The sequence below is a fragment of the Columba livia genome, chromosome 11, assembly GCF_036013475.1.
Source record: "Columba livia isolate bColLiv1 breed racing homer chromosome 11, bColLiv1.pat.W.v2, whole genome shotgun sequence".
NCBI lineage: Eukaryota > Metazoa > Chordata > Aves > Columbiformes > Columbidae > Columba > Columba livia.
Window position 1 is genome coordinate 9,536,041 of NC_088612.1, and position 15,190 is coordinate 9,551,230.

The following is a 15,190-nucleotide window of genomic DNA, read 5'->3' on the forward strand; positions in this document are numbered from 1 at the left end:
CTGTCATTATTTGCTATTATCACTTAAGCAGAGGAGTTAACCAAGAGAATTACTGATTTTCTTCCGGTGCGTTAGGAATAAAATTGAAGCTGAATGTATATTCTCTCCTTACTTATCACTTGTTGCTTTGATTAATCAGGAGGGGCGATGGTGGCACACAATCAAATCTCTTCAGGCAGTGGCTGTTAAATCGGTGACACATCTGACATTTAGCGGAGGAAAAAGTCTGAAGAGTTAGCGATTTGTACTGCTGCCCTGGGAGCTTTCCAACAGTTTGACTCATCTGTCTTTTCCATCAGACACTTGTGTGACTCTTGTGCCTAAATATCTCTGAGAAGTGCAAATGAACATGGCTTCTAACAAGATGCAAAAAGATGCTCAGCTAAGAAAAGATCTAATTCAAAACTTGCTCTGAATATGTCAGCAGTTTCTTGAATTGCTATCAGTCCTTTTTTTATTATGGGTGCCAAGTGAAGGTAGTACAACATATAATTCAACAACTTATAAAAAAACTCAAATACATCTATTTGCCGTTAGTATATACAGATGTATTGAAAAATACTGTTAGTCCAAGTAATACAGTTAGCCCTTTGACCATCAGACTAAATAAGGATACGGCTAATTCAATTTAACCTCTCAGCTTCCATGAAAACATCGCCTCTGGAGCTGTGCATTGAGGTGGGAGGGTTAAAGGTAACTTTATTTCCCATCACATTACTGGGAAGTAAATTATTTATTGTGGATGGCTTTGACTATACAGTGGTAAACACTTGTATAAATACTGTTTTTTACTTGGCTATCGCTGAAAATGCAGAGCAGGTTCTATTCAGCAAGGGCTTTCGGTGAGACCTTGACCGACGGTTTATATATTTTGTTCCAGACAAAGGGAATTGCTCTTACAGCAGAGCTCTAGAAATTTGCATAAGGATTTCTTAAATTACTCAAAAATCCTTAGGTCACCAGGAAAGAACACCCTGAAAACGATTAAGTTACAATATTACGTACTACCACGTGGTGGTGGGGGGTTTGTTTTTCCTTTGAACCTACAAGTGGATGTTTTTCTTCTCCCTCATTCATCATGGCAATTCTATGCAAGCCAAAGAATTTTTAGAAGGAATGAATAATTTGAGGTCACAGTATTTGTCCTTAGGGAGTTGAGGGGTGAGAAAGGATTTTGAGGTTCAGTGTTTTAAGATGGTATTTACTAAATAGGAAAATAAAGATTGTAGGAAAAAAACCATACATTTCCAGAACAACTCTTGGAGTTAGAAAACAAATGCTTTCAGGTACACGGTTCTTTCTTGTTCTTGGGAGACAGATAATCTGGTTATTTATTCTCACTTATGTGATACCATCCTGTTGCATGCAGCATGTACACATAGACAAAGATAGTGTGGAACTATTTATCTAAAGCCTGCTTCATCCAAATTTAAGCAAATTGTACAAGAAATGGATTTTTATTTACTAGTTCTGTGGCTGGTTTCAAAAACAATACTATAAAGTATTAACTTCTAATTTTACTGTTATCAGATGAGTTTTCAGAGATGTCTTTCAGATGCCAGTGATATTTCATATGAAGGTAGATGTTCCTTGTTCCTGTAGTGGGAGTAAATCTGTGGTTTGAGCCCACTGGCTCTAAATGCCAAGATTTAATTTCAACACTCAGTATATTTAAAATAATTTGCAAGCACCTCCACAAATGTCGAGTGGCAGTAACTGAGAGATGGACATTGATACGTGATAACTGGCTCTACATCTGAAAAATGGTTTTCATCATCTGACTGTTCCCCTCCCTGTGAATCCTCCTCTAATAACAAAATCTGAATCCTAGATTAGGTGAGAAAATTGAGAAGATATAAGTTTTAAAATTTGGTATTTTAAGCTACTGCAGTAGGAAGTGGTACACGAAACAAAGCCCAGGTACTTCACAGTGACACACAGTAATAGAATCATCTGCAATGGTAGACTGTACACTATGAAGCTTCAGAGAATTCTAATGTAATGCATTCACATTGGTCTCTGCTACACATCAGTGTTTCTTTGAATGGGGAAACAGTTCAAGTTTAGAACTCCTATAACCTAAGAACTAGCAATGTTATAAAGATGCTTTTCTGATAGGTAAACTGTACCTTTGCAGAATTTATTTATTCCATAAGACCCCATCTTGTTGTGTAGTAACATTAGTGGGTATTTAAAGTATTATGGGTATAAAATATATTGAATTAGACAATTTGTATTACTGGGAGGAAAAAGAAAAACTGGGGAGGAGGTGGGGAAGAAGGCTTTGACACATTTTTGTATCACTCTCCGAATTACACCCTGTGGAACCATTACAGTTTTTCAGGGCAGGCAGATTCTTTAAGATGAGCATTGATTAAAGCTGCTTACTGTTAAAGAACCATAGTCCCAACTTCCAATTTGCTTTTTCTACTGAAGAGCCAGACCACTTGGCACACTCAAACCTACATCTGGACAAAACTTCTATTTGAAATGCTTTCCAAAAAGCTGTGCTGGAAACTACCCCTGCAGCTTCTGTTATAACGCAGAATGGACAGTTAAAATAGTCCACAAAACCAGCCTGTGCTATGAGACGACTGGCTGTGCTTTTTCAGTCCTCCATCAGGCAACTTTTGTGGCTTAGATTCAGTTTTCCAAGTTTTGTCTTTCTGTTGCATGTTGATACTCAGCATCAGATTAGTTATTACAAAGGAGCAGTTTGCACAATTCTTGTGGAAAAAAATCTTTCTTCAAAAATTGGTCAAGTTGAATACATTTCTTCCAATTAGACCAGTAACAGCACATTGTGTAGAATAGAATTTTCCTGCAGAAGGAAAAGATCGGCTGCTGAGCAATGCAGTGTGAAAAAATATAGTGTTCTGTATTCTTTTAAAATGCAGTGAGCCATAGATTGCTATAGATGCTTTTGAAATAAAGTCAAAGACTGCACTTCCATAAAAATCAAACAAGCTAATTTTATTTTTTTAGGGAATGTTTATAACAAGTAATTGTTACTTTAAATACTGAATTTACCAAAGAGGGGAGGACTAGCAGACTAATTTTTTGCTTTCTTTTAATGAAGGAAAAAAAAAATATACTAGTTCCCTAAGGGGAAATGTAAACAGCACAATTATTCTTTAATAACGAACTTTACATCTTACTTTGCATCATCGTTCAATTAAGAGTAAATAACCATGAGTTAAACTGGTGTTATAAAATCTGAATTGGAGATCTGCTGTTTATTTTATGTGACACTGAATATGGTTTTGTTTACTTGTAGCTGAAAATAGATTAACCTCATTTGAAGCATGGGAATGCACTTTAACTGTACATTAACACTAGGGAAAAAATGAAAAGGTAAGTAAAACTCATTTTGCTAGCATTCCTAAATATATATAATTCTGTGTAAGAACATAAGGTAAAATGTAGTGTTCTGTAATAAATGTATTACTTTCCCCTTTCCTGGAAGATTACAACAGACATGTTCATTGTTAATTTAGCAATTCAGTGGAGTGATTTTAAAGTAAAATTGTTTCATGTAAACCAATTGCTGGCAGACCATTCAATTTGTTGCTGGCTTACTGATCCCGCTCTTATCCTGCACAAACACCAGCAACTGGAGGGCAAAGAAAAAGCAAGTTTCTTAGCCCTTACTTGAATATGATATGATTTGCAAGGAATGGTTGGGCTCTGATCCCACACCATTAAAGTAAATAGTAAGCTGGACACTAACTTCATGCAATAGATGATCAAAGCCATAGCAATGTAACCTGGCGACTCCCTTTTCGGACTTGTTTTCAGAGGAATAAGATTGAAAATATTATTTTTGGAATGCAAGCAGTGAAAATCCCTCTTCCTTTGTGTTGAAGCAAATATTTCATGATATCATAAATAAAACACTTCCTGCCGGGAAGAGCAGAGGGGAGGAACTTCCCGTTATTAGTGCCTGTGAACCACCAGCCAGATTCCCAAGAGTGTAGGAGGCTGTGGCAGATGGGCTCTGTCACTTGAGGAGATTATTGCCCCCAGTTATCTGCCAGCAATTAGTTCAGCGTTGGATCAAGGACAACAGAAGGGGACATGTACAAGTTCTACAGTTCACAGACATGAGTGTCAGCGTTGACTAAAATAGGTAATGGTTAAATTTCTATTTAAACCACATAGCTGGCTCTGAGCTCTGGATCTGAGCAGATGAACAGCCTTCTGTGCTGCTCCGGCAGGAATCTGGTGTCTAGTAGTCCTGTACACTGATGTTTAACCGATGCCTGTTGTTGAACACTGCCACAATTCACAGCAGGGGAAAACAGGAAAGTTGGCAGATTTTGATGATTAAGTCCAGTGTCTTACAGAGGAGAGTACCTGCCTCCTACCACAGCAAAGCTTTCAGAAGTGCTGACAGAATAAAAATTAAGTTAGACACAGATTAACATTACATTGTAGAGCTGAAAAGCATAACTTTTTCCATAAGTTATGGAGTTCAGATGCGAGTTGTCAGATTCTCCAGCAGAATCAGTCAGCCGCAACTATAAATATGGGATTTCTCGTCACTGCAGGCTTTCATGCTTCTCTGCTTCTGGGGATGATTTGGATGAGCCAAGTTCCTGTTGCTGAGATGAAGAACCATGGTTCGTTACAAAGTCAGCCAGAATAAGATCTGCCAGGGTATAAATCACCTATCTAAAAAGCATCTTTATAACATTGCCAACTCTTAAGCTAATGGGTATACCTGCTTAGGTTTCACATGTGCTGTGTGTGCTTCCACCCATGCTGTTGCTTCCAGGTGCCCTTCTGTCTTGGTTACTTCTGGACTAAGATCCGTAGGTAGCCATTCTGATTCCTGGCCCTTCTTTCAGCAGCACAGTTGCTTTTTCTGAGAGGAAGAGTGACTAAAATATTTAAGAACTGATGGCCAGAAAAGAGAGGAAGAAATATAAACTTTTAAATGAGCTAATTAACTTCAATTTTTGTTATGAAAGAAGATGAAAACAAATCCTACTTATTACAAAATCCAAACCTTCTCTGTATGTGGCCCAATCTTAAAATGCTCTTAGTTAAGACAGGACATAAGTACCTAAACCATATGTGCAAGATAATATCAAGGGTTGCCACATAAATTTCTTTATCTTAACACAGAGGAGCCATTAAAATAACAACCAAAAGTTTACTTTCTGGAATTTAACTAAGATAGGTAATAGTTTCCTGTGTTTCTGCCAACTTGCTTTTGCAACTGCCTCATCCTAAGGGTTCTGAATAGAGTTCCTGCCATTGTCTTCTGTGCATTTTAGTTTGGTACTGTAATTATTCTTAAATATAATCCAAATGTATTTTTCATATTTTTTCATCTGTAAAGCCTGTTGATTTACTGTGCTAATATTTGCAAAATCCAAAATATGGAAAAATGCAAGTAAGGTCTCTATCAGTAAAAGAAGCAAACTGTGGCTAACAAAGCAAATGTGTAGTTGTCAAAATTGCAAATGTTTTCTCTGGTATGTTAAATGCCTTATTTACCTTTCAGCACACTTCACACAGGCTTTTCATTTGCTTCTGGGGAAGTTTTAGGGCAGCTGGTATGTAATGACTGATCTTGCACACTTGGAAAGAGGTATGTGTAACTTCTGCACTTTATTTGCTGAATTACAAACAAAACTGAATTATTTGTATATGTACATCAGATATCCTAGTCTTCTAACTGAAAAGGAAGCTAAGAAAAAATTAAGTTTGTCCTGTTCAAAAGCAAATAATTGAATTGTTACTGCTTTCCGTTTTCCTGTCACTGAGTAGCATCAAATTCTGTTCTTGACTCATAAGTTACCTAATACATATAATCTTGTTTAGAGCATTAGCTCACTTTCTAAACCCTTGGCATTTGGGCCAGTCTGTAATTGGTACCTCAGTGGCAGCTATTTTAATCTTTCCTGTGATCATTAGTCACTACCTGGTGAAGTTAAGGAGCTATTTTCTTCAGGTGCTATGCAAGTAGAAGGAAGTATTACTGCTGCAACTCCTTATCATTATCTTAATTCTGTGAATGGCAATTCAGCTTCATGAAGGAGGCAGTTGCTATTCCATTATACTCTGTTTGTGACATTTGTTTGTACATACAAATACATACATCACAAATGCCTTTCTAATTTGTTGTACTCAAGCACATGCTATTTTAGGCTGACATTTTCCAACTAGGCCTGAGGGAGTTAGATGTCTAAATGAAATTCGGCTTGACTGTTTCGGGCATTGAACATCTCTGACCTACAATCCTAGTGATAGTGGGTCTGTGCTAAAATGATGTTATTAGCTCTTCAGTAATGCAAAAAAATGTACATCTACATCTATTTTTTTCAACAAAACAGCTATATAATTGGATTGTGAATGCAAATATAGACTTGAAGACAAGGATAGTATTTTATTAAGTGAATGCAAGATATGTATGCTTGAAGTGAAGCTGCTGTACTGTCAAACTCACTGAGCTGTTTGATTTGGAGATACAAGCACTTCCTATGAAAACAATTTACTCTTGTTGATTTAAACATATGTGTTTTATTGAGTGACCAGCAAGTGATTCATTATAGCTGGTTTTCTAGTGAAGAAGATTTTATATTTTCCGTGCTTGCCTTTTGTTGGTAGAGATTAAATATTGAAAACCAATGGCATTGAACATGATCCATGTTAAACCTCTCATCATTGCCTCAGACTATTATACAGTGATATTTCTAGACACAAGTGCGGTCAAGAATTTGGGTTCTATTCCCAAATCTTTACTTACTTATTATGAACACTTCTAGAAAAATAACATGAATATTCTGAATCCTAGTTTAACCAACTTTCAAATGAATTTTAAAAAAAACAACAGGCTTAATGAGGCATAGTAGTCTTTATGAAATGTTTTTAGATTGTCATATCAAAGGTGCCATAAAGGAAAGTAAGGAAAAGTACTAGTGTGTTTTGCATGGCTTAGGGAATGACATATATAAGCATGAAATATAAATTTGGGAAAGTTTGCAGCAAATAGAACTGATTCCAAAGTATGAACATGTCTCAAATCTACAATTGAAATTCAGTGCAATTAGCCTCATACTGAACTATGACAATTGCAACCTGGGGAAAAACAGGGGAATTAAAGAAATGTCTCTCTGCCTGGTGCCTGCTGTGTTGTACAGACTGTATTCAAATGCTCTTTAAAGAACACAGTCTGGAAGAGGCTCAAGCATTGAAAAGCAAAGAGGGAAACAATTCCAAACAAGGCTGCCTGTGTGCAGCTCTGTTTCTGGTGTCGCCCTTTGAAGGTTTACACTGAAGTACTCTTTGTCTCACAAGCTACTTCAGATTAATATCATTTATGGAAAGGAGCATAAACAAAAGGCAAATGTCTCGAATGCTTTTCAGTGCTGGGGAGAAGTGTTATTGTGAAAGTCTGACGCCAGCTGACACTGACCACCCTGGTAAGGCTGGTCTGCCTCAGGTTATCATCAATTTACAGGCCAGCATGGTAGAAAATAACTACAAGATTATCTGCTGACTTCCCCTCTCCAAACTGATTGTGCATCCACAAGTGCTGTAGTGAAAAAAAGACCAAACTTGGTCTGATACAGTTGTTTCTGCAGTCATCTAAACCAGTACGAGCAGTTACCAAATACAGCCTGTAAAACTTGGAACTGGGAAAAAATGTAGTTATGTTCTAAAGGCTTAGGGAAGATCATTACTTGTGGTCTGTGTGTCTTTGAAGTATTAGGAAGTCAAATAGTCTTAGTGATTACATGAGAACCTTGGTAAGTGATCTCAGAATGGATATCTATGCCCTCCTTGCATACAGACCAGGCAGCCACTACCAGCATTTAAACTTATTTTGAAATGAACTGAAATGTAACATTGGTGAAGTAACCAACATATTCTACCTTAATGTGCACTATCAATTTGCTTTTGGTGCTATTCAGTTAGAATTTCATAAGCCCTGAATATTCTAAGAGGTGGTTTACCTGTGTGATCCTTTCTCATCAGCAATGGTAACTAAGAAAGTCAGGACATTCCTTTTCAAGTCAACTACAGCTGTCTGTCTTTTGGAACTGACAATAAAATTATTTGCAGAAAGTTTTCACCTCTGGGAAAGGTTGTTCATGGGGCTTCTGTGCTTCAAGACATAGTCCAAAACTTTAAAATTTTTTTATCTTCTTTGTTCAATCAACCTAACAATAGAAGGATGATCTGGCTGTAGAAACTCTTCTGGCTGCAGTAAGAGCAGTGGCTTTTTCTTAGCCATTTAAGGAAGTTGTCTCTGTGGTCTCTAGGATTTGTAAGTAGCTCCAGGAAATTAAAGCACTTAAAAAAATCTCAAGTGGACAATTTACATGTACAGCTGCAGTTTGCTGGGCAAAGAGCTGACTATTAATCTGTAGCCAGAATTTATATGGTATTGCAGTCATTAAATATTGCTCACCTTATCAGCTGCACTGGTGAATTTGACTTTGGATAATATGTAATTTTAAAATGTTTATCACTGTCCCTTCACTGGAGGTTCAGTGCAGCTGTGGAGTCCTAGTGATGACACAGTCTTAACCCAGGGTTTTGCTATATTGATGTTTGCCTAGAGCCCAAATTTTGTTCACCACGCTGGCTATATATGGGTTCCTTCCTGGCTCTCCAGGGAGGGTCAGACATGGAGAAGGACTTGTACCCAAGGGTTGTGAGATGCCAACAGCTAGAGCCGTAGAGAGCTGTCAGCAAGAGCCCTCTTCTGAATATGATGCAGGCAGAACCAATGGTAGATCTGCCCAGAGCTGCATGTTTGTTGGATTGGAACAGAAATTGAAGGGGTGTCATGCTACCTGATGAGGAGAGAGCCCTGATTTAAAAAATACCTACAGGAAAACTCTAGTCTGCAACAGAAGATTAGGTATGAAAAATGAGGACAAAGACATTGTTGTTTCATTCACCATGAGCTTGGGGCTGAATCATGCCTATAGTATCCTGATCTAATCAAAGTTCTTTTCTCAGCAAAAGTTGAAGATTTTTTGCTTAAAAGACATTGCCATGGCTTCTGCCTAAGATCTGGAAGCAGGAAAGCAAAACTCCTAATAATCTAACTGCTAAGTGAAAATAAGACAGCAAATACACAGAAAAGCACAAGGGAAATCAAGTAGTTTGTTGGCTGAAACACTAGTAGGATTCATGCAAACTTAGATATGATAGAAAGTTTGCTTTTCTGATTAGTGCATATTTCTACTTCTGTAGCTTCACTGGACTTACTATCTAAGCCTTTTAAAGATAAGTTATCTCTTCTTTGAGGGACAGGAGAGAAGGAAAGTCCGAGGGATCTGAAAACAGCAGGGAACATGACTTCAGTGTCATGAACAAATTGCTCGAAATTTGCTTATGTCCATCACAGAAGCTGGGAAAGTCAAATACTGCTGGAAAGCGGTTTTGTTTCCTTTCCATTTATTTTCCTTTTATAAACTTGCCATCCATAAATCTTTCATGGCCTTCCTGTCTCAGGTCACTCGACATAGCCTCTTAAAATATACATGAAACTACTTCACTAGCAGCACTTTTTATAAATTGATGAAATACTGAGGATAAATAAAACTATCTCCTTGAAGAAGAGGAAAGAATGTACCTATGTATTTTAACATAAAGCCACAATGCTAAATTAAGCAGCCTTACAAGACATGCTCATTGCTAGTTCTCAAAAAAAATGATGCTTCTGTCTGAAGAGTGCTGTCTATCATGGCATAACTTCCACCCTTCCTGAACAAGGAAATTCTTCTTTACCTCCTACACCTTCTGTGGTTTTTGGACTCTTCCTATCAGGTACTGAACAAACTCAAACACTATGGCAGCTGCATAGGTCAGAACATTGAGACTCATCTGAGCACTGATGTTGTCACGCTTTCGTGTCCTTAACTTTGCTCCTTTCCATTTTTGCTCTTATCTTTCGATCTTGCTGTTGTGCATTGATCCTTGACTCTGTCTTTCAACAAGGAAAAGTACCTTTAGTAGTTGTTTCTGTACAGTCCTTCCCCTAAGGAACTGAAGGAAAAGGACCGGAGATTTTTCAAACACAAAGGATTTGCTATTCACCCTGTATTGCTTTGAAAATCATGTTTGTGTGGTGAAGAGGTCAGGGAATGAACAACCGCAAATAGAAGTAGGAAAAAATTATTTCCTTCACTGACACAGTTTTCTCTGCATCGGAGATGGCCAAGTCATTGAGAGCTGAGCCCCCTCTTCAGCAAAATAGAACTTATCCTGTCATCAACCCGTACAAACTTGACATATGCTGGTAAATGCTGGCATACTCTACCACATAAATCTTCCATGGAAGTATGCTTCTCCATTTCATCATATCACAACATGTTATCAATTTCTTCTCTTTCTCCACTTATTGAAGGGTATATTAAGACTATTTAGACTGATTTTTGTTTGTTTGTTTTGTTTTTCTTTTTGAAACACAGAGGCCAAACCATCATGCATTTATCCACTTGCTTTCCAAATCCATACTGGTCTATTTTTCATCGCACTGGATACCTCAAGCTAGAGTAAGGAAATTATTTCAAATGAAAAAAAAAAATCATAGCTTCATAGCTGTTTGGATACAATGGATATAGGATAAGACAACAACAAAATCCAAACCAAAACAGGTTTCATCTAAGCTATCTGCATTCTTTGCACTTCTGTTAGTGTAAGCAGTGCCATTACCATACAAATTAGAGATAGAGACAGAGTTTCAAAAATGTACTGAGCTTTATTAAGAAGTCTCCTCCAGCCAAAAGCAGTCACTTTAAATTGCTGGTGGTAGCACAATTCTGGAGAGGGAGGCAGGAGGTCACCTAGAGTTGTGTTCTCTCAAACTGAATTGTCTACACAGGAAAAGATGAAGCAAATAAATTGCCTACATGAAACAGGCAGCACTGTTTCTCTGAGCTGCTCCTAAACCAGGTATCACCAATATACTACCCAAGTTGCTATTTTTAGTGTGTGGAATGGCTACAAGTATTGCCTTAGTGACTGTAACACCTCAACAGACTCATGGTGCACAAGAATGGCAGTAGTAGTTATTCAGGCAAAAATTATGACATTGGGGAAAGCAGTACTTTCACTCTATCCAGTTTCACTTACATTCAGTAGGAGACTATGTTGTTATTCTTCATTTTCTAGCTCTTCCACCCCTTCCTGTATTTTCCTGTACTTTGTTAAAGATGTACATGTTAAAACGCCTGTCATGCTTCTATTTTAGGAAAGAAAAAATATTAATTTAAGAATTACAATAAAGTTGCAGCTGTGCTCCTTTGGTAATCTGTATTGGTAGGGCTATCTCTAATTTGTATGCATGTATCTATGGATTACTGTTAGAAAGAAGCAGTCACTCATTAGACAATAGCTGTTCTAAGCACATTGATGTGTACTTAAGAGACTTGAACTCATTGAGCATGACTTCAATACTAAAAGCACCTGGTCACTAAAACAGTTTAATAGACCTAATCACTTCACTGTCCCAGAATTACGGGGTACTAATCTCTGGAAGAGAGTAAAAGGTGCATGACTCTTTTTCCTAAACCACTGGTAAAAAAAGAAAAATAGTTTCAGTGTGAGGGTCTAGTTGTAGTCAGTTGAAGTTACTAACTCTCCATTTCTGATTTCAAATGGAGGCTGAATCGGCTCCTTTTGCCAGACAGAACATATTAACCTCTTACAGACATATGGTCTGGAATGGTTCCCTAGGAGCAGAGCTGGTGCCAGACACAATGCCATATTGTCCAAAAAATTCAACGGGAGTTAGGAGCTAGAATTATGTTAAGATTTTATAACCTGGAAAGGTCTTTACCAATCTTGTATTGCAAATGTGACAAAACCAGCAAGGAGGTAAGGACTCTAACAAAGTACTGCTGAGCAGTCACTACTGTAAGACTGTTAATCAACCACTACGTAAGAACCTCCTCGAGCCCAACTATGTCTCGACTTTTGTTAAGTTTTAGCTCAGATTTTGACCATTAGACTTCTCAGTAACAAAATGCTCAGGAATTCACATGAAAATTTTTTGAGAGGACACACAGTGCTTAACAAGAAAACAAATATATTTGACTCTTCTGGTTTGTTCTCCAAAACTAAGAATTCTGCATTTAGGAAGTGGTCTTTTGAGTGTCTCCCAACACACAGAACATCCAGGCATTTATTTAAGCTACTCCTAGTGTGTTCAAGAAAACAAAAGGTCAGACTTCAGTTGTAACCAGAGTGATAGTCTACGTGAAAAGGAGAAACCCTGCAAGCTCTCTAAAAGCAAATCTCCCACCGGTCTCAGGAACAGAAGATTTCTGTATCTGACTTCACTATAACAGGTTCCACAATATGCTTGCATAAATCAAAGAGCTGTGTATACACCATGCTTCCCTCTTCACTATTTATATTCAGTTGGAATGAAAAATAGCTCACCACCTGCCTCGTTTCTATCACAATGTAACAGGCCACAGGGTTAACACCTTTCTGATATGAATGGCAGAATAAAGTTACATAAATGGTCACTCTTACACAACCAAGACACTAGGCACCTTAGTTGGTACTTTTCCATAAGAAATACAAATATCTCATAAATATATGGAAATATGTTCTTTCAAGTAGGTGTATTATGTGTAACTAAAACCCAAATGTAGCACACTTCCATTTCAAGCTTACATGTGCTAAAATTATGGAACTGTGTGGATAAGAGTATAAGGATTTAATATTGATTCAAAGTTTTAAATTAAATTTATAGGAACCATGGAGCCTTACTGACTATATGGAGTCTCTCGACAAACATGACTGTGTTCTGACACACAGAAGACCATGGGACTTTTCCCGTAGAAAAATAAACAGCTAAGGGAGTAGAAAGAAAATAACACTAGGCAGCAATAGTCATATCAGATTAAAGAACTGAGTAAGCTTGGTATCTGGAAGCAGGAACAGCTTCAGAACAAGGTTAAAACCACTGCTTTCAGGTGAATGAATACAATTCTTTGCTCTGACTAGATTCAATGAATCATTAGAAATGTTCAGGAATCTTCAGACAATGATTGCAAACTCAGCAAATCTGTGGGGTGAACTCCAAAGAAGAGCAGTGAAGAGGAAAAGAAAGCAGATCTTGGGTCAGGCAGAAAGACAGAGAAATAACCGTCGTACAGCCTCAATGACAGCAGAGGGCGGCAGTAAAAAAAATATTATTGAGGTCATATAAAAATAGACCAAAGAACATTTCATGCCATTTGCAGCCTGAAACTAATAAACATCAATGTGCTGCCTAAATTTGTTATTTAAGTTTTACTACTTTTCTAGTTTAAAGTGAAGCAAAACTGTAGATAATATTCTAAGTGGGTTTAATTTAACTGAATCAGTCAATTTTAAGGAGTTTCATACTGTGAATTCCAAAAGACAATTTTATTCAAGAACGCATTTGTGCCATACAGCAATGTTGATAAGTTGAAAAATTATACTTGGTTGGAAATAATTTGAAAGCCTTGATTATCTCGTCAATAAGAGGCAACACAAAATATCTCCGTATCAGCTATGTGCACCATTAGCAGTCGTTAAAGCAGGACTAACAACTGAATAAACCACGGAGAGCTGGCTAATTTGTTACCTTTGTGATGATCCCATATTGAGATTTCCCATGGAGCAGAGGCTGAAACATTGATGCTGCCTATTGTTCTATTTGCTTAGCACATTAAGAGAGGAATTTGGTTTCTGGTGCAGCCAGTGAGGCACTGATCTTTTTCCAATTGAGATTAATTAAATCAGTGGAAATTTAGAATGAGCAGAGACTGCAGGATCAGGGCCAAAATCCACTGCTCACTTATTCTATGTTAGGGTTGTTCCATTCAAATTGCAGTTTGTCTAAATTACTAGTACTTTCCATTACTTCTTATGAGATCTATTCCACAACATAATCTATGTGATTATCTGGAAATTTCCCTCAAAAAATGAGCTCAGCACAAGTTAGTGATAGACTGTTTCAAAAGCTTCTACTTTGAGCAATGCTGATTTGAACCATACCAGGCAGTCCAAGTAACTTTCTTTCAAATTAGCTTTTTCATTAGCATTACTATGCCATTGAAAAATGAGCCAGTTAAACTTTAACAAATACAGTAACAAATAAACTGAAAATGAAAATACTCAAGCCAAGGATGGATTAAGTCAAAACGTTATATACTGGTGTGTTGGCACTTGGCATGCAGGAGCTCCATCTGCCTTCCAGTTTTTGGTACTGCTGCAGAAGCCAGAGTTTTAAGTAAAAGGTTTACAGAATCTAAGTTTGCTGTACTGTGATGAGTCACTGTAACTTTATTTCACTCAAGACAGTTTTGTCACTACACCAGAATTACTAACTGGAGGTTAGGGAAGGCCTCCTAAGAAGAACCAGGACTTTCTGGAGAATGGATTCTTTATCCATCAGTAAAATCAGAACTTTTTTGTGAGTTAGTTTCTTCCTAACATGAGAGACTAATCAATGAATGTATGTTTAAGGCAAAAGCCTTCACAAGGAAAGAACAAATCTTGAATTCTCGAAATTTATACCGATTGAGAACTTGTATCATTCTGTGTATGAAAGCTGTATATACTGAAAAAGCATTATGTAATATGTTGTAAAGTGAAAACAAGGGTAAGCAGAATTAATAGTGTTGAAATTCTAGAAGAAAGAATGCAAACTGAAAAATTTCTTAGTAGTGACAGTCAGACCATAGCATGTATTGTCTCTCCAGTAGAGTAGGCAAGTACGCTTCTTAAAGTCTCAGCTTGTAGAATCTGGTGATGACACAAGGCTCTCGTTAGAAGAAAAACGTAAGTTTTCCATAGATGAGGGGAAAAAGCCACCCTCAGCATCTGCAAGAGCAGAAAAATGAAATTGTGTCCTTATCTGCATAAAAACTTCCAAAATTCCCAGCAATGTACATTTTACAGGGATACGCTGAAGACAAAAGGATAGCACAAACCACTGAGCCCCCATACTGGAATCCTGCCATGTAACGGAGAGCTCTGCCATTTTCCTCAACCATTTCAAACATCCCAGGCAAGTGTTAAACAGATTTTTCTCCTGTCTGACCATGGAAAAGAGGTTCGCTGGCTGTGAGACCCGGCAGGTATCAGACAGTCCACACTGGGTTACTACCACTTTCCACGCTGGTGCATGTTGTATGCTAACACTCTAGTACACACCAGCCCTTCAACAAGCAGAACC